Genomic DNA, 21,340 nt, shown 5'->3' with positions numbered 1-21,340 from the left:
AATTTTCCTGGTCATGGAGGGCTGGCCATGCCAGGGGCTGCCACTGGATTTCCCGGGCTGGAGAAGCCAGCGGTGCACAGCACAGGCAAAATCATTTTTGCCATGAGTGAGATTGGAGCCACATTTTCCGATCAATGAATTTCACTCAGAATGGTCCAGCTGCTACTGAGAGCATGGTTATGTGAACATGTCTTGTCCGAGTCATTAAAACAAATTAAATATCACTCCTATGGCTCACGGCAGAGTGGCCAGCAGCACCTGTACACTGGGTTTTCCCATGGGACCTCAGCTGCTCTGAAGCCCCTCTGAGACACTAAAGACCCAATTTACTCATTTTTAAGAGCCCTGAGCATTGATACCCTGCTGAACGGAGCCAAATACACACCTTGTCAAAACAAAGGGACTCAAAGCAGAGCAGGTGGGGGGCTGCCTGCCCAGCACCCCCCAGCCTGGGCTGGACATCCCCTCTCCTGGGCACAGCTTGTTGCTCTGCCCATCCCCAGGTGGTTTCTCTGCTGCCACCCTGTCACCATTGTATCTGCACTGAATGGCCCCTTCCCTCCTGCTGTGGGGAAACAGGGGTTCCCCTGGTGCAGAGCAGCATCTGGAGCCAGAGCCTGCTGCAAAAGACAAGGGAGGGACCCCCGGAGCTGGGGCTGCACACCCCACCAGCGCCCAGAGCGCCCCACGGACCCGACCATGGGCTCCCGCCTGCCTCCGGCCCCTCACTGCACAGCCCCCCCCCGGGGAAGCAGCTTGTTTCAAGATGCTGAGTCACAATCCCAGCCAAACACCAAATATAACATCTGCAGCCTCTCGCGCTTGGGGATCGCAGGTAGATCTTCGCCTGTCCTGAGCAGAATGTGCTGCAATGAGATATCCAAGTCCCAAAAGGCTCCTGTGAGGCAGTTAGATACTTGCAGCACCTCACTTACACCCACACCTTAAAAATGGTGCTGGAATAATTTCCTTTAAAATTTCCAGACACAAAAGCTAGCTTAAGGTCACACCAAGAAACCTTTCAACTGCCCTTGATATACTCCTTAAGAAAAAAGCAGTCCATGCAAAATTCATCAAATAAATCAAATTAAGATTAAAAATATTCATTTAGGATTAATTAGAATCTCTCTCAAGGATCCAGTAGATTTGCCATTGTAGCTGTTGCTACTGCAGATTAGTATAAGATGCACCCACGAACATTTCAGGCTGCTGAACGGCAGACTGGAAGGTGCAATACACTTGATTATGCAGAGCACCAGGCTAATACATTTTGCTGCATCTCCCCTGTCGTCTGTGCAAGCTGCTGAAACGCAGCAAGAGGTGGGCTCAGGCAGAGCTGGAGCTCTGAAATCAGAAACACAAGTTCTTTACTATCCTTTAGCTTTCTCCACAGTGCCTATAGGAATTCTGCTGTGACCGAGCTCCTTCGGACAAGGTACAGGATTTTTTTTTTCCCCACTTCTACCCACGTTGTACCAAAAAGGCTCAGGTTTTCCTACTGCATTACGGTTTGCAACACTGCCTGTAAGGCAGCAATCAGGCGGGCAGTCGCGCTTTTGGGCATTCAGATCGGGCTTTATTTGAAGGATCTGTCTCCTGAACTGTGTTTCTAGGGAGGTGGCTAAAAACCCCAGAGACCAGCCAGCCTGAAGGCAGAGCATAGCCCCAAAGCATCCGATCTGCAGTGTACTCACATTCATCTTCTGTGCCGGGCTCCTCTTTCAAGCCATTTTGCGAGAGATCCCAGGCACTTGTCGGGCCAGGCAGAACCCTGCACCGGCTGCCTACAGCTCCGTTCCCTCCTACCCCTGCCTGCCGGTGGCCATTCCTCCGGGACTTGTCAGCTGAGTTGAAAAATAGACTTTTAATTCACTTGGCATCAAAGATTCCGGCTTAACTCTTCCCAGCAGCTGTCATGTCCCGCCAAAAGAGCCGTGGTGCCAATCGTTTCCAATATAATCTCCTCTCCGAACGACTAGAAGATGCTTGAACTTGTCTTAACCCTCTGGATGGATGGAGATCTCTCCGCAACGCCAGGAGAATATAATGCTGCTCTTTCCAAAACCCTTCCCTTTCACATGCCTCGACCTTGCAAGGGAAATCCTGTCTCATTTGAATTATTCATAATACTTTCTGTTCTGCCAGCTCCAGCATACATTTTCAATCATTAATATGTCATGACTTTTTATCCTTTTGGACTTCTATCTTTTCTCCTATATGACTTGCCACTTTCAAAGTAACACCGTTGTGGCTATATTAATTAGCATTCATCTGATTTACTAAACAAAAATATGTCTCCATCCTAATGCACGCCCTTCCTGGTGGGAAATGCCACTTGAACAGCTCTGGGAACAGGGACAGCACCGGCTGGTTCTAGCTAAAGCAGTGCAAGCCATGTTTGGAGCTCACGCTTTTGGCAGCATTTCCCAGCTTGCAAGCCTGTCTGGTGATGGAAGGCAGGGTAGGTTTCCAGCATCATAAGAAAAAAACCCGAGGAAGGTAACCGTGCTGTGAACTCCATAAAAGAGCTCGTTCTCTTTTTAATTAAAGCTGATGGCAAATTATGGCATTCTTGATGACGGTGGCCGGGCCAGGCTCTGCTCCCCACGGTGCTGCCGGGTGAGTGCATCGCTCTGGCTTGCACCAGGACCCGTCCCTGAAGCTTTGCCCGGTGATACGGTTTGAGGCAATCCCAGATGTGCCCTGGAGCCTGGAAATGAATTAAACTGCCCGGAGGATCCTCACCCCTCCTGCATGGAGCCCAGCTGGGACCCTGGATGCCTGAAGCTTCGCCACAGCAGCCGAGCCCCCCGCTCCTTTCAGGTCCACTCTCTCCCACGGACAACACTTATTAATAGAAAGTCGGATGGAGCAATTAGCCCGTCGCCAGGAGGCTAATGCTTCTCTCAGCTCCCGCTGCTCGACTCAGGGCTGGAAGAGCTGAAATTTCTGTCCCGTTATCTGAAGAGCGAAATGACATTTCAGCAGCGGGGGACTCCTGCCAATAAAATTGCAGCCTGAACTCATTGCTTTCATTATCCCTTAAATTATTTTCTGTACTCGATGTGGGGTTATTGCTAAGGCTGGGCTGTGTACATGGAAGAAGAAGGGTGAAGGGCACCCAGCTGCTGCCCCAGCCCCAGCCACCCTCAGCGTGAGGTGCATGGACTGCTGCAGCTCCTATCTAGCTGAAATAGGAACATATAACCCACTCTTAGGGGTTAATAGAAATATAACCCACCAATTTCAACAGAATATCCTTCTTTATGCATTTTACATAGGAACCAAACCTGGTTTAATAACAGGAATACGGTGGGATCCTGAACTATTCATCATCGCGGTGCCCAGGACAGATGGACACATGCACACTTGCAGGCTCCTGCTCCACAGATGGGTTTGTGGAGCTTTTCTACACTCCCAATTTATTGCAACCACGTCTGATCTTCTAGCTAATAATCCACCAACAGCTGAGTTTGTGCAGCCAGAGGCAGCAGCCTGGGGGGAGCGAGGTGGGTGGCCTGGGCCGGGCGAGTGCCCGTCCTCCCTGCGGCACCATGCCTGACCTCGAGCCGGGACTGCTCGTCACCGTGCCAATACCAGCATTTCACATTTCACTTAAGCTATGCAAGCGTTGGCTGCCTGCTCCAACCCATAATTATATGGCAAATTACTGCACATTTCCCAACAACTAAATTATCATGTTTTTTTTTCTGCAAAGAAGTGAATATTGTAAATATTTACCCTGACTGATACTACAGCTGAGAGTGTGAAGCTGCACTTTGGGATGGGCTGTCCTTGGCTCAAGCAGCGGATGGCTCTGGGATCCAAAACTCTGGGAAACTACTTCTCAGAGTTAGTGGGATTTTTGAAATCACTGATTGTGAACCGAGAGGTAACTTCTAACCAGCATGGCTGGGAGTTGCATCCTAATTTTACTGAAGGTGATTAAAGGTGGGATGTGGGGAGGAGGACCCTGTCTTTTTTCTGCTCACGTGTGTTCATAAAAATTTGTTTTTCTTGCTTCAGATCTTCCATCCCTTTAGGCAGGACAGTTTTGTCCCTGACTCGCTTGGTGCTGTGAGCAGTAATTAATGAACTGCCCATAATGTCCTATACATTCAAAACAAAAGATACTATAAAATACAAACCATTATGGTGCATAACCTACTGTATTTGGGCTCGAGGTAGAAATGACAAAGAGCTTCAAGCGTTAGGCACATGCAAACTGCAAAGCTTGTTCCCCCTTCTAAAGAGTTTTAAACTTGAACCCTCCATCTAAATTCGGAGGTAGTTGTGCTGGCTCTTTTCTCTCTCTCTGGCACTGGATCCACTAAGATATTACATATCTCGGTATTTTCTAGCATGCAGTTAGCACCTTGTACCGAATACTCCCAGGAAATTACAGTGGCCTACAGGTAAAGTAGTAGCAAGGTCCTTCCCTGGGCTGGCAGCTGCCTCGGCGGCGAGGAGAGGAGGGATCAGGGTACGAAGTGGAGGCTCCATGCCTGCTGCCGAGGTGCAGAGCTGCTGGGGCTGCCCCATGCCGTGGCCGCCCGGGGCTATGGGCCTGGCCAGCCCCAATGGTAACGATCCTTTGGGTCCCTTAATCACCCCTTTTCCAATGTAGGATTAGGATTTTCTATAATAGATTTCTTCTAATTACTTAAAAGTGTGGACCACAAACAATGGAATCTCTGCAGCTAAGTTTTTCTTGATGCTGGTGCTGACATCTTTTTCCCAAGCCCAGACTTTGAATACATCACAGCAAATGCTCACGTTTCCCCAGATAATTGCTCTGAAGCTGCTGCAAACACATTGCCTCCCTTGCTGCCGGCACAGACCACGAAGCCTACGCTGCCTGCAAGCGCATCGCAGTGCCTAAAGCAAGGAGGGAGTGCCGGGCTGGGCGGGGGCTGCAGGCAGGAAAGCCATAGCTGGAGAAGAAGCTGTACAGAAGTCCAGCCCAGATCTGGTACGCTTCCCCCACAGGGTTGCGTGACCTCCATCAGAAAGGATGAGCACCCAGCACCCCAGCACCCCTCCCAGCCTGGTGCTGGGTGCAGCACTCCTTGTTGGGTCCGCAATACCACATCCACCTCCCCTGGGATGCTGCAGGCTCCTGAGCTAATCTCATAACGCAAATAACATACCACTGCCTTGCGGGAGGCCACAAATGATTTTCATAGCCTGAGTCCTGAAGAAGCTATCGAGTATGGTTGGGGAGCATGGCACACTGCAGGGCAGTGGCAGCTGTGCGGTGCTGTGGTACAGAGCAGCTGGGTGTTGGGATGATGTTCTGGAGATTGGGGACTAAGGAGATACTCAAGGTAATGGATTAAAAAAAAAATAATCAAGCAATAATCATGTGGATTCAGCAGTGTGAAGCCCCTGGGCCCCTTTTTTCCCCCTTGGGTGCCAGGGAAGCTCCCATATTTGCTGGGCTCCATATAGTAGATCCTGCAAATCCGAATGCTGCTGTGCTCACAAGCGCCTCAATTACAAAGACTATTTTGGGCAATAACTACCCCCCCCAAAAAAAAAAATTAAAAAAACAGGTAAACTTCTAACAAAGCAAGAAAGCCTGAGTTTTGGCTTCAGTGCATCCCTGAAATGCAGCTCCCCCATGGAGAGATTCCCTACGCCCCCCTTTTGCTGGCAGCTGCAGGTCTGTGCTCGTGCTTTGCTGGGGCTGCTCCTGCCTCTGCAGCCGTGGGACGAGGCACTGAAGGCAGGCGCAGGAGCCTGGCTCCTTTGTGCACCACAATTTCACCACCCTTGTGTTGTTGGATTTGCATTTGAAGCTGCTATTAACCACCAGGGTAACAAGGAGCCTGTGCAAAATTTGGAATAGTGGAAGATAAAAGTAACCCAAAGAAAGGCTGTGAATGCCTTGATTACGCCTGGCTGGGAAGTGCTGCATTTGTGGCTGATGCCGCTTGCTGGGAGCGAGGCAGTGCTGTACCAACACAATTCCCCATCAGCAAAATTTTCAGGCGGGGAAGTAGTTTAGGGCTGGGAGAGCTGCAGCTCGGGAAGATGCATCGGGGAGGAGCCAACAGCATCCTTTGCCTGAGCATCAGCAGGTGCCTGGGGCTGGAGAGGTAGAGGGGCATGGGAGAGGTGGGAATCTCTTCAGAGAGCTAGAGGCCAATGTGGGATAGCATACGTTCTCTTCTGCAGCGCTAATGCAATCTTCTCACCCCCAGGCTCCTGTGTTAAAGCTGGCAGGGTGGGTTAGATGCTGGGATGCTGTGCCCCGCACACAGGGAGGTGCTGCTTCAGCCCTCCCCGGTCCCCTCTCCCTGCTGCCGCCCTCGCCATCTCACCCAGGAAATACTCCTCCTCAGGCCCCAGGTGGCAGTTCTTTGCCTCCCTCCTTCACGCCAGCTCAAACACAACCCAAAACTTCCCCATCATCCCTCACCCTGTGGTCCCAGAAGCTGAGGTTACAGTCCTCACTCTCACCCATCACCAAGGCTTCAGAGAAAGGCAGGAAAAAAAAAAGGTCTGGCTGTCATCTAGAAGACACCTGGGCAATACATTTGGCCTGGCCTCTGCAAGAAGCTACTCATCTCTGCAGGGTGCCATTTGGGTGGTCACTGCCTCTCGCCATCTCTCTGCTAGTTGCTGTTCACCAAAGAGGACATGGGCTTCCTGAGGTTAGCTTGAAGGATACAGAGCCACGCACAGACCATCTGCTCCACAGGGCCAGTCTCCCGTGCCATCCACCTGCAGAAGCAGGGAAAAAAGGATGGCAGGAGGCAGCAGAAAGGCGTGGACTGCGAGCCATCACCAGGACCGGGCACCGCGGATCCAGGACCGCGTACACCCACATCTGCCACCACATGAGCACAGGCATCTCTAGCAACAGAAACCCAAATCCCACACCATCGTTCAGGGGATGATCACTGAAGGAAACCCGCACTGTATTTCAGTTGTCTTTAATCAAAGGGCTGTGCTAAGTCAACCTGGCATAAACTAATAGCTTGGAGGACTCGCCCTGAAATAATCTGCATACATATTTCATCAAGTCACCTTTAAAACTGCTGAGCCAAAGGGAGGGCTGCAAGGGGCACCTGTGGTCTGGGCTCCTTTGCTGTGGGGACCAGTACACGTGGCATCCCCTGAGCTGCAGGGGAAAGGCAGCACAGCTCAAGGGATAACAATAGTTGGGACTGCATTTACCCCAGAGGCATTTCACACGTTTTCCCCACAGCTACAGAAACCTTCTGTTAGAGAATTAAATAGTCACCCAGAAATAGGCTGTTATTTTTGTTAGAAACCATTTGAATCACTGTCATCCCTACCCAAATGAGAGGGCACTGGCTGCTTTCCCCTTCCCACAGTGCAACCAAGTTAAAGGTGGGTGGCTGAAGCCACCGCATCTCCAGCAGCAGCATCTGCTCCCATCCCACTGCTGAGGACCTGGGTACCAGCAGCACCTGCTCCAGGGCTCCCACCGGCAGCCTCCCCAAGCCCAGCCTCCCCAGGGTGCGTAAGGCAGAGCAGACCCTGCTGTTCTGCGCACCAAGCGCCGCCTGAACGTGCTTCCCAGCCTTTGCTGCTCATGTTTAAGGGAACGGGGGAAGAGAAGACAGACAAAAACTCATCTCTTGCTATTGCTGCCTTCCCAGCCTCTCTCTGTCACACGTGGTATTGGCAAGAACAAGCAACTACATAAAGTTCACAGGTTTCACGCAGTTCCTTCTGTTTTAATTAAATCCCACTGTCATTTTTATTTACTTAAAATTTTGCCTTCTCAGTCTGCTCGCTCAGCTCGTGTTGTAACTATATAATTAGCACCAGTCATTATGTAGCTCCCCAGAGTTTTCAAAGTTGGCAGATTTTTTTCGTGCATTTTAGGTTTTTAGAATCCAGTAATAACAATTTTGTAATTAAAAATATATCATTTGCTCAGAATGCATAGTTCAGCACAGCTGCCTCCTTACGCAGCCAGAGGCTCAACACTGTTAAATCTTTCCCAGGTCAGTGATGAGGGGCAGGTTCTTCCCACATTTCCATCTGTCAGACATTCAAGGGTTAACTCTGCTGTATACTTTTATAGCCATGTTTTATTTCATTATTACAAGTGTATTGTGAAAATTAATTGGCAGGTAGGTAGTAGAGCAGATTAAAATGCATTAACATTTATTGCAAGCTCTGTTTATATGCTTCCATTTATTTCTGGGTGACTGTGGCTGGCAGTAGCATGTTGTTTTTAGCACGGCAGCCTTTTAAATATGCCACTATAGTGGGGCTTTGTTTATTTCCTTGATGCATATTTGAAAGAGATATTTACTTAACAGGCCCGATCTAAAATAAAACCCGCTGAATTCAAAGAGGCATGGGGAGCTTTAGGGCCACAGACAGGCTTGCAGTTTCAAGATGAGGTTCTGCAAACGGGTACCAGACACAGCTGCGATCGCTCGGGGCTGTCCAGGTCTAGCTAGCCTGTTCCTGCAATTCTGGCTGGGAGCAGCTCTCCCGGGAAATTCAGTGGCAACAAGGACTGTGACAAACCGAAGCATCCCCAGAGAAGCCCCTCCCTCGTGCTGTGCAGCCTGCAGGCAGGCACCAGCAGAAGGAATGAGAAGGGAGAGCAGCAGCGTGTTTCCAGCCAAAGACCTGCTGGGCAGGAGCTAGCACCCGGCTCCTGTCCGTCGAGAGGTGTCCTCAGGAGCCGACGTGCACGCAGAACAAAACCCACCCTGCAACAGGGATCCCGCACAATACAAAGCCTGCCCCTCTATTTCAGCAGACACCAAACCACTCTAACCAGACATGGGTCCCGGTAACAAAAAGCATCGGTGCAGCGCTGGGCAGTGCCTCAGTTCACACCCACTCTGCCCGAGGCTGTGCTGCTCCGGGGCACCCATCACTCACCCACTCATACCCAGGGCACCCATCACTCACACCCTTCCTCTGCCACATCTCCATCGCCTCTTATCTTAAGATGGTGTTGCTGTGGCCATGGACCCTGTTTGAGGTTTCTAGCTTGAGTTTAACACAGCATCCCAAGATGCCTGAAGAAAAGCTCCTCAAAAGACAGATCAATTATTTGCTCAAGTTATTAGCTGGCGATAATGGCTTGTTATGAAAACTAATATTAAGGCATTTAAAAAAAATGCTTTGACCTGGTAGAGTAATGGCTCCTTTATAAATCCTCTCTGTGGTTCATTAACCTGATAGACAGTGCCAGTTGCTATGCATGCAGAATTGTGTGGTGTTTGAAGTGGGCTGCTCAGCCTGCAGAGCCTCTCGTGCTGCCTTCGCCTTCTCCTCCTCCTCCTCCTCCTGCTCCGCTGGGGCTGCCTTGGCTGGCCAGGACTGGACATGGTCCCCCAGTACCAGCTAGTGCCTTTCAATGCATGTCCCATTCACTGGCCCCAAGTCCATGAAACAACAGAGACTGGGATAAAGCAATTCCAGAGGAATACAGCGTCAGCATGACTATTCAGGCAAGAACAGCTTAATCATTCATTTTAATTAAACTTGAGGAGGTTGATAGACAGCAGTCACCTCTGAAAGATGGGTATCGCTTCATAACCCCTCTTCAAAATTGCCTTCCCTGAGGTTAGACTTAAAGAGATCAGTCTAATTCCTCAAGCATAAAATATTTTAGGAACATATTCAAACCTTGGCATGCCAGACTGCGATTAATCAGAAATTCGATTTTAAATGTCTTCTCAGGGAGAAATACAATCATATGAAACAACGTTTCTTCTTCAAAGAAAGTGAAAAAGCTGAAGTGACAGTGTGGCAGACCCCAGACCAGGGCTGCAGGAGCCACAAGCCCACCCCTGGGCTGGGGTGGGAGGGCACCGTCCAAGGCTGGGGAACCAAAAACTCAGTATTTTCATCAGTCTGTGCAGGAGGCGGAGTTTTTGTCTTTCTTCACCATGCCTTATCAAGGAATCACACCAGAGAAGCACCTGGTAAAATACCAGCCCTGAAGGGACTTGGGTGGAAAGTGCAGCTGGAGCGAACAAAACCCATAAAATGCTCTACTTGGTGTTGGTAATTAGCTACTCTTGAATCTGCTTAATTGCCAGCTTTAAAATTTGTGCCACAGCTTAGCTGTCATCGGTAAGGCCCAGAAGTAAAGATATGTATGCGAATATACACATTTCATAGGGTGCAACCTATAGCAAAGATACAACCCGTAGCAAGGATACAACCCACTTGTTCCTTACAGCTCCACCCCTGCCCAGTCATCTGCAGCAAGCAGTGAGGCTCTGACCACCTCATTGGGCAACAATCAACATTTTAGGTCAAAATCTCTGTGCTTCGGGGTTGCTAGGTGCCGCACTGCTGCCTGTAACGCGCCTTCAGAGCGGGCACGAGGGGTGGCATAGAGAGGACCAAGCATCAGAAGACAGCCTGTGATACCAGGAGGAGGGGAAAGCACGGGTCACGCAGAGGTGCTGGTGCTGCAGTGGGGAACCCAGCCCCTGAACTGTACTTGTCCCATTTATTTTCGTGTTACCTCCTTCTCAACCTCTGCCTGCAGGCGGGCGGCAGCGGTGCAGTAACCACACCTGACGCGCAGGGCAGCAGCATCGCCTCCTGTGGGAGGGGGGATACTCCAAGCACTCAGACTAAATCACTGCTTCTGTTTACTTACAAAGATGAAGTTAGGCTTTCTGCTAAAACAGCAATAAAAAACAATCCCAAACTAATGTAATCTTCTGCTAGCAAAACCCCACCTGCTTATCTGATCACAAGCAAAGTGCGACAGCATCCCAGGGATGCTGAATACAAATGGGCTGGGGTTAAGCGTTTCCAGGCCTTGGGAGATTTAACTTATAAAGCCATGTTTTATTTCTCTGAGCTGTTCTCAAGCTGGTTTCAAAACGTACGTGTCATTCCATTTTCACATCTTTGTATTGCTTTGGGCTTTGAAATATCTTCTTTGCCAGCTGAAGCTGAGCTTACAGTAAGCCATCAATATCAGCCATTCAGAATTAATGCCAAGAACTCCCAGCTAATATTTTCTTCATCAAAAGAGATCACTGGAGAAAGATCCTAATAAGTCTTTGTCCTTTGTAACAGTATTAGGATGTAAAAGCATTAAACAGCAATTACGGGTTATCTGGTATGCAAATGGCTATAATTTGGATTTATGAATAAAGTATACTTCTAATATGGCTAAAGTGCACAGCCCATTCAATTGTGCAGGTATTACAGAGCACTGGGGCTGGCAGGGGATTAATTGCAGTCGGTTTAAATGTTTGCATTACGGCAGGGACCGTCCTCCAGGGGTTACGTTTTTTTTGGAGCCCTGAGGGCTCCCGGGGGATGGATAGGGCTGGTGCTACCCTTCGAAACCTCCCAGCGGGTCCCTACCCTCTCTTCTGCTACCAGCTATGCCCCAGGAAGTGTTGTGGTACCCGAGCTATAAAAACAAATGGGAAAATTGGTTCTCAAAGGCAAAATTGCCTGCTAATACGTTGCACTCAAAATTTCAAGGCACTGGCCCAGGCTGCCCAGAGCAGCTGTGGGTGCCCCGTCCCTGGCAGGGCTCAAGGCCAGGCTGGACGGGGCTCTGGGCAACCTGGGCTGGGGGGAGGTGGCCCTGCCCGGGGCAGGGGGCTGGAGCTAGGTGGGCTTTAAGGGCCCTGCCAACACAAACCAGTCTGTGGTTCTATATGATTGTGGCTTTCTCTTTTTCTGTAGCTCGTATACAGTTTTGATTATTTGTGATTGCACAGTGTTGACACCAAGGTACTTCCCTATTATATTACAATCCAGCCGAGTGAAAAAAGAAAGCCTAAACCCGAACAAAACCCCCCAAAACCCCCCAGTTTTCTGATGGTCAGCAGCAGCCCAAGCCCTGCTCACCCTCCTCCTGCTCAACCCAAACCAGCCCAGGCACAGCCATGGCGGGGGATCAGGCAGCCCCGCTGCATCCTCACCCCATGGCGCAGGTCATCCTCTGCACCACCCACCCCTGGTACTATGAATCATCTGAGAAGAAAATGGAAGCCGTTCTAGCAAGGACCAAATTGCAGAAAGATCAGAAATAGGGATTAATTTAAAAGCACCAGTACTGGACAGAGTTTGCACATCAGTCACTCTCCTCACCTCTCTCTATAGGCTCCGTAGACACTGGACACGGGGAGCAGGAATGGGTGCCCACTTTTCCAAGCTAACCCACTACAAAATGTTCACAGGCTAATTTGCTTCCGACCCCTAACACCGCACTGCCGGCCACCTTGGTATGGTTTGAGTTGTCACGATCCACTTCCTCCCTAATGAAGCTTGGAAATCTTAATCCTGTTCAGGGGAAAATATTCTCTTAGATAATGGTAATCCTGTTTTGAATGCCAAAATCCTTTTTCCTAATGGACTAATAGGAAGCTGTTAAAAGTTCCAACCGCAGACGTTGGGATCCTCTGCTTCCTTACAGGCAATTCAGGCTGACACTCGGAGAGAGAGAATCCCAGGAGAGGTGTCCTCAGTGCCCCGCTTCGAGTCTTTCAGGTAGGTATATGTAAAATACGGTGTTAGATGTGCATCTGAAAACTGTGTACACAAACCACTACCTGCAAGCCTCCTTCAGAAAAAAAAAAAAAGTTATATTAAAAGATATTTGCTCTACATTATCTTTCGCCATTGCAGTTGTTGAGGCATGTACTAAAGCTTCAGGGGATTCCTTCTGGGAAGAGATACAGGATGAGGAATTCCTTTAAAAGAAGGTGTGGGGAATGTCATTCAGAGAATTTTGCATTTTGAAGAATCAAACTACACCCTTATCAAACAAAAATAAGCCACACTGAAGCAAAGAAAAAACAGAGTTTGGCATTCTAGGTCCATCTGCTGTTGAAAATATGGAAATATCATGAAAGTATATCGGCTGCAAAGTATCGCCAGCATGGCCAGCTAGTGGGAGACACCACCCAGCAAAGCAAGAGTGAAAACCATACTGAAAGAGTAGAGTCAACAGTAAAAAACAGGGTGAAAGGGTCTTAATGTAAAAAAGGAAAAATAAAACCAGGGAAAAATCAATGTGGGCTGGCAGTGGTACAGAAGACAGTATGAGAGAAAAGCCCAGAAAAATAAAATAAGAGAAAGGAAAGAAATTGGACCAACAGAAAAAAAGACTGGGAGAGGTCCACACGGTGGCAGAGTGACCAGAAGAAAACACATCAACAGGGTAAAACCCCAATGTTATTTTGCACCTGGGCAGCTGAGGGTGCGGGGGATGCCTGCAGCAGGGGCAGGATCAGACCAAGAGCTGCGGGACGCTGAGCTATTGCCTCACCCACTCTGCCTGTCTCTGAGGCCTCTCTCTAAGCCCTGCAGCACTGCTTGGAAAAAGATATTACAGAGAAAGTTAGTCCATTAATTATTAAATAGTGGGGGAGAATTAAAAATTGAAAGAAATGTTAGATAATTTAAAAAATAAAGTAGAGCTGTGCTGCAGAGGGGGATGCTGGGTTCTGAAAAAGCAGGAAGAGATGCTTCAAATTGGTAAATAATTAATATTGCATTTAATTTATTCATATTTCTTTACTTTACTAATGTTCCAGAGAGAAAAGAAGGGCTTAAAGGATGAGGCTGTGCAACTGTAGTCACAGGAGAGGGGAGGGAAGGAGGGGATCCCAGGAAAGCCCCACAAAGCTCTGGCCACCTGTAGCACAGCAGCTTTTCCTCTCCTGCACTTCCAGCGTTACAGAAGACACATATTTCACTACAGTTTTTACATTAAAAGTGTACTTTGATCTCCATTTATATCAATGAGGTGTCTAAAACCCAACCCTGTTAAAAGCCATTGTTAATTAAGCTATTCCTTGCACGTAAGGGGACAGCTGAGGCGCGCCTGTCACAGCGTCTCAGGCCCGACAGGAGCATTCCCGTGCCCCTGCTCCGGGCTCGTGGCTCTGTATCATCATGGAGAGAAGCATTTTGAAGAGCTCTGGGCTCTCCCTGTTTCGGAGGGGATCCAGGAGCACAGCAGGGTGCAAGCGGGTCCCCAGGATGCAGCTGGGTTCAGGATGGGGATGGAGCATCCCCAGCGCTGCTGCTGGTATGTACCATCACACTGGGGACACTGGCGGGGTACTTGTCCTATTTTCAGTGATTAAAAGGGTGTCAATCAGCCTTGGGCATTATTTGCCCATCATTTGGAGGAGCTCTCATGCCCCCTCCGTGGCATGAGGTCTCAGCGAGATGTTTGTCAGCACCAAACCCCCACACCACGGGGTGGCACGGGTCCTGACCTCCTGCTCCTGCGCCCAAAGGGATGCGTGGGCAGCCACCCTTCCCCTCTCAGGATTTATCTTCAATAAGACCACGGAGAGAGCAGCCACTGACCATCAATTTCTAATTTTCTCCCTGAACTTTGTCCGACTGTCTAAACTGAGTTTGGGGACTAAAGGATTTTCCTCAGACTCACATAATCGGCATAATCAGCAAAGCCCTGTCTTTCAGCCCCCTAATTTGCAATGTGATATGATGGCACTTTTTGGCAATAACTGAAGTGATCTATAGTCATGAAGATCTAGTCCCTGGGTAGAGGGGAGATTTATGGCTCTGGCTATAACAGATATTTTACTCCTCAGCAGCAATAAAGGCATGGCTGAAAGCTCTACAAAATCAAAATAAATGCAGAGAATAAGGAAGCTTGTCAGGTAATAAAGTAAGTTCTTTAAATCAATGGGGAATTTAAGGGAAAGGTGACTGGAGTTTTGGAGCAAGCGTTGCACAAGCCCAATAGCACTGCATAATTACTTCCAGCAATGCCAACTTTTACACTGTCTGTGGTTAACGCCATGTCTATTTTATAAGAGGTTTAAGCTTCATTAAAATGTTTTTATAGATATTGTACAGTTTTGCAGATCTTTTATTTACTCCATGACAAACAAGTACCAGCTACTAAATTACGTGTGTTGAGTGAGCACATGAGCTTCAAAAGCATCTGGACCAAAGGCTGCGTCTGTAAAAAAATCCCATGATCATGTTACAATAAAACAAGGCAGAGAATAGCCACTGTAAAAGCCTGGGTTGATGCCTTGGGAATGACGTTTCCTATGCTGGTGGCCCAGCCGCATGGACCCTCTCCGAGCCAATGCACCAAGGGCTGGGAGCTCCTCAGCTCTGGCCTTGGCAGCCTCAGAACCCCGATTGCCGCTGGCTGCCGCCCATGGGGGCCATTTTCAACATACATTCAGTGTTGCTGGGAGAAGTGTAACTGGTGCAGCACTGAAACCAGCACTGGCAGCTGGTGGGCTTTCCCTCCCTTGGGTGGTGGATGTGCTTGAAAAGCATAAGCAAGGCACATGCGCACATAGCCCTTGTCATCCTACCCTTGGGACACCTTGGCAGCACCGTCAGGACAAGCATACGCATCCAGTTGAACAAACACATGGTATTATTGCTCTGCTGGAGTCTTCCCTATCTGCCATCCCTTTTTAAGTTGTGTTTTCCTCTCCTTCTCTGCCACAGCTACAATGCAAAATATGAGCTAGGGTAGGCAGCAAGCCTTCTCACCAGCTTCTGTGCAGATTTAGGAGGCCTGATTTAAGCTTTTGAAGGACTAAGATGACTGACAAAAGAAAAAAAAAAAGATAAGAAACCTAACATGTTCACCCAAACTAGAGAAAATGATAGAGAAATAAAACACTGAACTCCTGAACTAGTCTTGCCTACTGGCTAGTAATGATGATGCTCTTGCTGTTGTCCTTCATACGAACAGTAATGACTGGTGTACACCAGCCACCTGGGCTCCTTCTGCGGGTAGCCTCGGGCAGGCAGCCTGCTCTCACACAGCTAAACCTAGGGACAGAAACGCCAGCCTCAGGGTTACACAGCCACTTCCCATCCGTTAGAGGAGACGGTCCAGAGTAACCTTCTGTGATACTCTTCACAGCAAAGTTTCTAACTTCACATGATAACCTTGAATTGCAGAACAATATATATGTATTAGTGTATCAGAAAGTGATGAAACTCAAACTATAGCTACTATAATCTCTCCCTCTGAGTATAAATTTAAGCCCATTGCTCATTTGTTGAGCCTAATCACAGACAAAATGCAAAATTTTACGCTGCCCTCCAGTGATTACTTAGTGTCCATCCCTACAAAAAACAGGTGCTGGTGTATAAGCTATATTTAAAATACACCATAATTGTATATTAGAGTAAATATGAGATATTCTTGTGTTTTGGGCAAATGCAAATTGCTGTCATTCATGAAGTTCTGAATCATTACATCCAATTCTTTTTCATAAGATAGTAAAAAGTCTGTTTGAATCTCTTATAAGGATGCTTTGCACTAGCAGCATGTAAGAAAATGGCATAAATGTGTCGGAGCTGGCTTCACAGAGAGCCTGGGCTCAGCAGCCACCAGTGCTGTGGACTCAGCAACCCACCATTCCTCTCCCCATCACCCTGGGGTGCCACCCCCAGCTGAGTTATTGTAGTGCAAAAATTGCAACAAAAATAGGTATGTGACTCACAGCAGCTCGTGATACTCTATCTTGTCAATGATACACAAGCTAATTGATCCCTTAAGGGACCATGACAACAAGGTAATTTTTCCTACCTGTTAATTTAGCATCATCTGGTTGCCTGATGCCACCCTAAATAAATGGGCTCGAGCCTTCCTGTCAGCAGAGACTGGCATCAGAGGTAAGGCTCCTTAATATCCCCAACAAATCTCCTATGTCAGCTTCTTGCAAGAGTTCAAGCCCACTTAGCTCTTGGACCACACGGGAAAGCCCACAGGGAAGAGGCAAACATTCAGCATCTGCTGTAAGGGAGCCCTGGGAGGAGCCGGCACCCACCAGCCCCCTGGGCAGGCACTGGCATGGGGCTGCCACCCAGAGAGGGGCTCACGGCTTCAGGCGGTGCTTCCCTGGTGCACCTGGTGGTCCTCAGCCAGGGGTGGGCAGCGTGACCTTCCCCCAGCCCACAGGTGGGTACAAGAGGTGTGCCAGGGCATAGCCTGCTTTCTCTGCACTTTGAGAGCATGAGGAAAGACAGATTTCTGCTCAGAGACCTGCCTGCTTCGTTACAGCATTGGTGCCTGCAAACTAGCAAACAGATGTTGACATAAAAATGTGGTTTTGTGCTCTTCAACAAATTCAGAGGTATACCATAAAAATAGGTGTTTGGTTTTTTTTTTTTTTAGCTTAAAAAAACAAAACAAGCAGGAATGAAGTATCATGTGCCAGCAGAGCCCAGATTCACCAAGCAGATCTCTTACAGAGGTGGTCCTGAGGCCACCTTGGAGTCAACTCCTGCAGCCAAGACCTGGGCTCCCCCCCCCCCCCCCCAGGTGACACTGGAGCACACAGCCTCCCTGCAGCTGCCTCAGGGTCTCTCCCAGCTCCCAGTGGTATCCCGGTACCTAGCACAGGTTTGCTAAACTTTTTTTTTTTTTTTTTTTTTTTTTTTCAGAAAGTGTTCACTATAATGCAAATTACTTTCTTTGGAGCTGGGATTTGTAAGACATCAATAAACTTGTCATCGGAAATAACATCCATAATTTGATCCCTGGGATTAACCTTTCTTTCCAAATTGCCATGTGCTCTGGATCAGGCGCTCCTCTGCATCCTCCGCACGCTCAGCTAATGAGTTCCCAGGCAGTATTTCATCAAAGAAACATGTCAGGGCCTTTCTGTTATTGCTTCTTGTTTTGCAGTGTTAGTGTTAGTTATTAAAGCAAAGCATGTATTTTTGTCTCCCCTTGACAGGAGCTGTTGAGGGCTGTCGGTAACAGAAACCAGGGTAGGAGCAGCTGGTACATGTTTAATGGTGCATTGTTGCGTTGTTAACACAAAGCTGTTACATGCCTTGATAAACACATAACGGGCCTCATGAAATTAAAAGAAAATTAAAATGCAAATGTTTATACAAGATATATCCCCCTCCCCCTCCCTTTTTTTTCTTAAAGCACTCGTCACCTGCATCGCAGGTGTGAGACAGCAGCTCATGCGACAAACCACAGCTTGCAGGGCTGTGCCACTAGCTCACGGTTGGGCACGGTGGGTGGGAGATAAAGGGGCACCCACACGGACCCCCTGGACCACTGCTCTATTTGCAATTAAGCGCCCAGCTGTAACAAGGCAGCACTCCTTACGGCAGGGGTGCTGCTCGTCCCAGCACCATGACGGCTGGGGCAGCGCAGAGGGAGGACACAGGTCGCCGGCGATGGACAGGCGAGGCCAGAAAGGTGAACGCACAGCACAGATCCTTCCAGGCAAAAGAAATGACATGCCAGTCGTCTTTGTGCAGATGGCTCCTTCATTAAATCTACTCTAATTACATCAGCTTGAGCCCTGCTCGATGTGCATGAGGCAGGAATAAATCTTAGGGACAGGGAAGTCCAAGGCTCCCGAGGGAAGAGGGGGTGGCAGCACCCGGCGGGGATGGCTTCAGCCCTGCATCCCGCGGCTGTGGGGGCTGCCCGGCCCGCGGCACTGCGTGAGGAGTAAACCAGCACTCGGACCGAGTCCTTAAGGGGCAGGGACCTGGCTCCTGCAGACCTGCTCCGTTACTGTAACTTATCACAGCCTGTGGGAACGTGAAACCAAATGGGGAGAGAAGAGAGGAGGTCTTTTAGGAGCCATTTCCATCATCTGATGGGCACTTTCCAAACAAGCAGATCCCAGGGAATCACTAGAAAGTTTCCACCAGCATTTGTTCAAAATGCGTAAGCCTCAGCTAAGGCTTTACCTCCATTTGTGTTTGCATTTAATTGATTTTTATTTTTTTAACTATTGTTTTGATAGTGCAGCTATAAAGCAGGGCAAACAGGCCCACCTGGGCATGCGAGTCAGCCCCAGGAGACAGACTGTTTGAAGCCACCTCCCTCTTGGTAAGCAGAGAACATCTCAAACGGGAAATGCAAACAGGTTAATTCTCTAACCAGGATAAAAATGTTTTACACTAATACTGGGAGACCAATTTTTCCAGACCAGAACTATACTACTATCCAGGGACAGAGGCTGCTCCACTGACATGTTCATACAAGACCCCAAGAGCACATGCAGGGAAGTAGCAGCAGGCAGCGCCGCACTCCGTGTTCCCACAGTAATTCCCTGATATAATCAAGCGTGGAGTTGTTAAATGCATCGTCGCTTCTTTGTCAACGCTACATGCTCAGTGCAATAAATTGTGGCTTCCACAGATGAAATGGCGTCAGTGTGTGTTACAGTAACTCCCAGGTACAGCTTCCAAACAGGTCTATTTTCTACACTATTGAGCAAGAGCTGATAAAACAAAGCACTTAAAGGGAGTGAAACAAACCAAGAGCTGTGGGAAGCTGTGGTTGACACATCCACAGAAGCTCTGCCCGTACACTGCTCTGGGCACCTACCTCAGGGATTGCACAAATGAAAAAATCCCGATCTTCCATTCCCAACAAAACCTGGGCCTGGCCCAAATCCATCTCGGTAAAGCAGTTGTTCTGATATGACAGATTTTCCCCTTTTCTAAAAATCAAAGAAAGCTTTTAATATTAATGCCTCTGATTATAAGTTATCTGTTGTGCTTTCCTAAGTTTTCTTCTGAAGATGAATCCCTAATTTGTTTGCACAGTAATGTGGATAATCTCCCTTGATCCACGGCAGCATGTGAGTAGGTCACTAAAATGATAAAGTTTATAATTTGTCTCGAGAGGTAAATTATTTTGGATTTGTGCTCTGCATCACTTGAATGCAGCAATACTACCACACGTAGCAATACTACACACATGCAGTAATACTACCCACAGTTTCTGCTATTAAGCTTTAATATTTAGAGCTGGTAACTGCTAATTCCATGTAAATCTCCTCTGAACTCACACTCTGGTAAGGAGGAGAAGCTTGATTCCGGCTGTCTCTCCCTGTTCCACTGCAGATGCCGTTGGCCCGCTCCTCATCCCAAGTTTTCGGAGCCTGGATGAGGCTCCGCAGCAGGAGGGCAGCCAGCAGCCTCTGTGCCCCTCCTGTCTCACGGCTACTTCGCCTCCAGCACCCCGCGGCACTGCTGTGTGCTGCTTGCTGTCACTCAAAAGCCTGCCCTGCCTAGAGAACTGTTCCATTACAGATGTACCCTGTTGCAGCCCCACACCAACCCGCGCCCCTTCCACAGAACCCGCTTGCGCAGGGGTAAGGTTAGGATGGACCAGCAGGCACCTACTCCAGCCGCAGCATTCAAACATCCTTCTGCACGCTGGTGTTTACTGCTCCAGAGCTATTCAGCTGCTGGGGCCGGAGCGGGACTGGCAGAGAGCTTGCCCGCAAGGGCAGCATCCCTAGGGATGCCACGCAAGGACTGCCCAGCCCAGCCACACCACCGCACTGAATCGCTCTGTCCTCTGCCAGGGTGACCACAAGGTAGGTGCAGACTGAGGAAACACCAGCTGGAGTTTTAACGAGCACAATTCACTTTGTACCCTTAAACAAAAACCTAATCTCTTCTAACCTTCCCTGGTGATCAAATTAAATCTGTTCAGAGCAGCAAGTAGACTTGGACTTCTATTGCTGAACACATGCAGATGAAAAAACAACACGTATGAAAGCCCTTGGAAGGTTCATCTTTTGCATTTGAAATGTGGACATGAGGCAGAATAATTTTTTTCCCTGCTCTGCTCAGTAACGGGTGAAGCAGATCACCAGCCTTTTTGCTGGGGAGGTGCCTGGGACTGCCCAGCAGCCTGCTGTGATGCTTCCCCAGTCAACACGGCTTACAGTGCATATGGAAATCGGAATTTTATCTTTACTTTAAGACAGAGTTTGGAAACAGTATCTTCCGAGGTCTCTACCTCTACTGTCTTTGGGAATCTGAAAAACCCATTTGAACTCATTTGTCACAGCAGTACTTGATGACAGAATATCATACAGTCTTTGCCACCAGTTGTAAGCAACAGGGTGCCAGGGAGCAATGTGGCAGCGAGGGATGTGACAGCAATCATTGAAAAGGTTAAAACCCACCCAAAGCAAAGCCCACATCCTCCTTGTCTCTCTCCCTACGAGGTGGATGCCTCGTCACTCGGCTTGTGTTTGCACCGGAGCCGCTGTCATCGCATCCAGCTCACTCACACTTTCTGCACTTCAACTTTTATCTTTATGAACCAAGATGTTTCTTTGAATGACAGCTCCCATCCATTTGCTGACCAAAACACACTGAGACTGATCTAAACCAACTAGGTTTCAGCATAGCTGTACGACTCCTACAGAGTGTTATCTTACCATGGGGGGTCAGGAGGGAAACAGCAGCATGTCAGCCACTGGGTTTATAACTCTGCTTTGTTGTCCAAAATCACTGAAAATATGACATAAAATTTCGAAGACCCAGATATTTTAAATTGGTTATTTATATGTTCATTTAAGAATTTAAATGACCAATTATATTA

General features: G+C 48.5%; 1 protein-coding gene across 2 annotated transcripts in view; it reads right to left on the bottom strand.

Annotated features, from left to right (window-relative positions):
* Window positions 1–21,340, bottom strand: part of LOC308072813 (schwannomin-interacting protein 1) — a gene marked incomplete at its 3' end in the record, with an annotated part of 204,589 nt that overhangs the window by 56,930 nt on the left and 126,319 nt on the right. The window lies entirely within an intron of this gene.

This window comes from Falco punctatus, assembly GCF_963210335.1.
Source record: "Falco punctatus genome assembly, chromosome: 13".
NCBI lineage: Eukaryota > Metazoa > Chordata > Aves > Falconiformes > Falconidae > Falco > Falco punctatus.
This window is presented reverse-complemented; position numbering and strand designations above follow the sequence as displayed.